The sequence below is a fragment of the Microtus ochrogaster genome, unplaced genomic scaffold (genome assembly GCF_000317375.1).
Source record: "Microtus ochrogaster isolate Prairie Vole_2 unplaced genomic scaffold, MicOch1.0 UNK4, whole genome shotgun sequence".
In the NCBI taxonomy this organism is placed as follows: Eukaryota; Metazoa; Chordata; class Mammalia; order Rodentia; family Cricetidae; genus Microtus; species Microtus ochrogaster.
This window is the reverse complement of record NW_004949102.1, coordinates 9,706,466-9,711,743: the sequence shown is the minus strand read 5'-3', so window position 1 is coordinate 9,711,743 and position 5,278 is coordinate 9,706,466. Positions and strand designations below refer to the sequence as shown.

At 41.0% G+C, this 5,278-nt stretch overlaps 1 protein-coding gene across 2 annotated transcripts in view; it reads left to right on the top strand.

Annotated features, from left to right (window-relative positions):
* The window catches only part of Chchd3 (coiled-coil-helix-coiled-coil-helix domain containing 3), a 265,639-nt gene that overhangs the window by 14,428 nt on the left and 245,933 nt on the right, over positions 1-5,278 (top strand). The window lies entirely within an intron of this gene.

The following is a 5,278-nucleotide window of genomic DNA, read 5'->3' as shown; positions in this document are numbered from 1 at the left end:
TGTGAGTTCGAGACCAGCCTGGTCTACAAGAGCTAGTTCCAGGACAGGCTCCAAAACCACAGAGAAACCCTGTCTCGAAAAACCAAAAAAAACAAAAAAAAACAAAACAAAAAAATCCTCAGTAGGGAAAGGTGACAACTCAGTAGGCAGCTGCCCTTTGTCTTTTGGCGTTTGGATGTTCAGCATTTTACGGTGAATGTTAGAAATCAGTATCAAGGGTTTCTTCTAAAGTGTTTGGCTCTGCTCTTACACTTTGTGAACTTTCATTTTGCTCATCTAACTCCTAGACCCTCTGCTAAGCTTCATCAGAATGCCATTTCACACCTTTTGTGTGAACTAGTTCGATAGTAGGAATATTAGAGATTAAGCAGTAAGTATTTAGTAAATACTTATTATTATTTTTTTTTAAAGAAAATCCTTAGGGGGAAAAGAACTCCTGAAATTAAAAAATACTCACTGCTTCTGAATTATTAAGTATCTCTAATATTTTTGTTTTCTAGTAATTTTTAAGCTTCTACAAAAGATTTAGTTTGTTAGTTTGTTGCTTTAAGCCTCATCATGCATAGGTCTTTTTGGATGAGAAGGAGCTAAAGAGACCAGTATTTTTCCTCTTCCCTCACCTTCCTCTAGCTCCACCTTAGTGCTCATGTAACAAATAATTACCAAGAACCTGCTGCATGGCCAGCTCCTCTCTCTTTTCTCCTCTGGAGACAGAACCCAGTTTATGTTCGGAAGGTAGGTAGGTGCTTTCCCCCTGGACTGCATCCCTAGCCCTTTCCCGCTCTGTTCTTGATACCGCCCAGATGGTGACTGGACATGCCATTGGTTGTGAAATGACAAGAAGAAGAGTATGAGAGCTATTACTTTTGGACCAAGAGTTTTTGTTTATTTGAAAGGGGCTCTTTTGGCTGCAGGTTGTAAAAGTGAGAAAGATGAGCCATTGGGTACTTGCCACTGGTGGTAGTGGTGGGGCAGTTGTGACCCTCAAACTGACCATTAAGTTTGCAAATATAACTTGAGCTTCTGATACCAGGCTTAATCAGGAACAGTTTTTGTCTTTCAAAGCCTCTTGTTTAGTAGGAGTGTTGAACAGTCTTATGGTTAATTAACACAGATAAAGGCAAGCATATATCTAACTTAACATAGCTCGTAAATTCCATTTATTCTTCTACAAACCTGCTGCTTCACCCCATCTTTTCCAGGATCAGGTAGATAACCAAACCCTCAACTGGAGCTGCAATTCATAACTAAGGATAAATCTCCATGTGTGATTTATTTGGGAGCTGGTTGGCAGGTCCCCCCAAAAGCCAAAAGAGTAAAACATCACTATGACCTGCAGAGCCAGGCATGGATGACGTGATAAGCTTGACTTTCTTGAGGAATCTGTCTGTTCCTATTCCAGGTTTGACATGACTGCAGACATTGTTCATGCTCAGCTGTGACCATCCTGGGCACTGAAGACTTAAACTATCACCTTGTGAGTTAGTGGTCAGATTAGTTCTCACTGAAGAGTAGCTGCTCCTTACCTTTGACTAGCCTGTAGGAAGCTTGGCTGTGTGGGTCTAGCCTGGGCCTCTCCAGAGCTGGGCATGTATCAGGTGCTCTGATGATGTGACTGAGGCTGTGTGGCTCAGTGTGTGCTGGTGGCTTGTGACACTCACTCTGTTCCTTCCACATCACGCATCCTAGGACTGTCAGTAATGAAACTCTGGGGACATTCTGTGGAGGTGTAGTACCCTTACAGCAGCTTTGGACACAGCTTCGCAGCAGGTGTGGTGCTGGAGACTCTTCTTCATACTTGGAGCAGTCAGATCACTTCTCTGGCTCCGTCAAAGAAAGAAGACCTAGACGGCTATGATGTGGTTTCCTTCCTTTCAACCTAAGCCGAAAGGAGAGCTACTAGCGTTAGTACAATATTTTGAAGTGATCTTGCCTTTATGTTAAGAAAACCGTTAGACCGGGTGGTGGTGGTACATGCCTTTAATTCCATCCCTCGGGAGGGAGGCAGAGGCAGGTGGATCTCTGTGAGTTCCAGGCCAGCCTGGTCTACAGAGCAAGTTCTAGGACAGGTTACAAAGCTACAGAGAAACCCTGCCTTGAAAAACCAAAAAAGAAAACAGATCATGATTGTGTAAATTAGCAAACATTGGTTCTTAAAATTTAAAAAATATGCTGTTAGAAGTTCTAATCTCAAAATTTATGTTCTCTTCCAAGTTTCTCTCTTTGGGGTTTTAGCCAGTATACAGTAATAGAGTTCTTATGATTCATAATTCAGATGTGCTATGAAATCATTTTTCAAGTCTACAAAAGTGTATTGATGGAAACGTCACCAGCTTTTTCTGCATTTTCAGTGTCAAGTAAATTATATATAAATGTGAGCTGAATTTTTAATATTTATTAAAATGCTTTCTTACTTCCAGGACTTATTAATACCATCCCTAGGCTATCACTTACATGAATATAGAGCAGTGTATTTGATGGCCTGAGAACCAGAGGATTTCTGAATAAAAGAACTAAGCCTCCTCATATGTATATGTACACACACAGACATGCACACAAACACACACATACAGTTTGGAGAATATAATTTATGCTCTACAAAAGTAAGGTTTTTTTTTCTTTTAAACTTTATTGTAACTTTTTTTTTTTTTTGAGAAGCCTTGAACCAGATCAATGACTCGTTGCATTAAGTATTTGCATGTAAAGCTGTTTGGGAAAAATAATATACTTTGTGACACACAGCAGATTGCAGGGCCACTTTAATGAATGAATGCGCTCTAAAGAACTTAACTGTGTCCTTTCTGCCTCGGCTCCTTTGCTACATTATCGCAACTATGTTGACTTGCTTTTATACCAGCTAGTTTTTTCTTAGGTGGACAGAGGGGATAGATAGCATTGTGTGCAGCTCCATACTTACCTTTTTTTTTTTTTTTTTTAAACATCTTGCATCTTTTGATTTTAAAAATCAATGCTGGCTATTGGCCTTTACCCCCTTCATCTTGATCCTTTAGTTTTGCTGGCCTGTGGTGAGGTCAGACCGCTCATGTTCGACCCTAAGAAGCTGTCTCCAGATCAATATGAGAAAATCAAACAGGAAATGGTATTAGGAGGCTGTTTATTGGTGTCCTAAGCCACTGGGAACCTGATGAAAATGATAAATCCGGGTGGGGGAGACAAATGAGCTCATTCTTATTATTATCTTCACTGTGCAAGTTTCTCTGTAAATTTCTTGTCATTGTGAAAAATAGGAAAGATTTGCCGATTTGTGTTAAGCGTATTGCTGAGATCACTAAGTATTTGGCAGCCTTAACAAATTGCAGGAAACCAATTTGAGCAGGAAATAGCACAGCCCAAACTAAGCAGCCAATTTAGGGAAACAGATTCATCTATATGCTGTATGTATTTTTCTCCCAGAATCTGGCCCTTCTGGTTATTTTTAAACAGCTCTTTAAGGCTCATCTAGACACAGCACTGTAGGAAGAGTTCAAAGTCAACAAGTCCTGCTTATTCCTTCGGCCGGTGTTTTCAAGTCTGAGTGAAGAAGGTGCATTGTCTTAGATCTCCTTCGGACACATGTCAAACTTTGTGGATGCCAGTATCCTAATCTTTTGCATTACTGTAATGGATAATTTGCCTGGTGTTTCCAAAGCATTAAATCTAATTTCTAACGAGCACATCCTGCTCCTGAAAGATGATCTGTATCAGTCCATGTTTAATGAATGATGAAGAAAGCTCATGGTTAGCTTCTTCTGTGAACAGGTATTGGCATGGCAGTGAACTCAAAGAACAGTTTGGTCAAGTCACATTTAGCAGGAAGGTGTTGTGCAGTATTTTTGAGTAAAGGAACCAATATGTAAGTGAGGTGGAGTGTGTACAGAAGTCTGGAAGGCACTTTAGGAAATGAAAGAAGCGGGCCAGAAGCTTGGCTTGCTGTGCAGGGATGTGGGCTTGAGGCAGACCTTGAGAAAGGGATCTGAGGGGTGTTAATGTGGCTTATACTCCCTGTAGAGTCAGTGCATAGACCAGATCAATTCTGATAAGGTTTCCTGGGGCTTAACCAGTTAAAGAGTTTCATCTTATCCTCTGAGGTCCCAGCAGCTACTGAGAAGTTCCATCTAATTTTAGGATACAAGACTAGAAAATTGCATTAGTTGCTTCTTCCTTCATGTACAACCAGATGTTAATAACATTTTTATGGTTAAAAATAAAGTGCTGATTTTTTTTCATTGATATTTTTACATTTAACAAATCTGAGTGGTAAGAATACGTATATTCTACCATTGCACAAAATAAGACCATTTTCCTTTTAAGTGAAAAAATTTTAGGCATTTTTATTTATCCTTATTTGGCACTGTAAGGAACAAGAAAAAATAAAATGTTCTCAGCTGTGTGAGGTCGTGTGGCACTGTAGGCTCTAGCAGATGAGTTTTTTTTTTTTTTTTTTTTTTCGAGACAGGGTTTCTCTGTGGCTTTGGAGCCTGTCCGAACTAGCTCTGTAGACCAGGCTGGTCTCGAACTCACAGAGATCCGCCTGCCTCTGCCTCCCGAGTGCTGGGATTAAAGGCGTGCGCCACCATCGCCCGGCTAGCAGATGAGTTTTGAATCCGTGAAGTGAGATGTTAAGATGGTGTGATGGTTTTAATGAAAGTAGCCCCCATAGGCTCATGTGTTTGAGTGTGGAACTCCTTGTAGGAGGAGGTGTGTCACTGGGAGTGGGCTTTGAGGTTTCAAAAGACCACACCAGGCCCAGTCTCTCTTGTTTTCACTGCCTGCAACTTGCGGATCAGATGTGAGCTCTCAGCTACTGCCCGGTGCCATGCTGGCCTGCCTGCTGCTGCCGTGCTCCTGGCAATGATGGTCATGGGTTAACCCTCTGAAGCTGTAAGCAAGCCCCAATTAAGAGCTTCCTTTTGTCATTCGCCTCAGTTGTGGTGTCTCTTCACAGCAGTAGAACAGTAACTGAGACAAGTGTTTCTTGGCAGCGCAGGGAAAGGATGAGTTGAAACCAGATTGGGAAGGGAAGCCATTTTATGGTAACTTGATGATAAGGTTGCATGGCCAGGCAGTGGAGATTCACGGCTCAGCCCTTATCATCTCATCTGGATCACTTTACTTGGTGTCATTTGATTTAGTACTCCTGGCCTTACATCTTCTTTTAAGAAACCAACAAAAGTTTAAAATCTTCTTTTCAAGAAGGACTTAGGCTTTTATTTTTATTTTTATTTTTTTTTATTTTTTAAATTTATTTATTAAGGATTTCTGCCTCCTCCCCGCCACC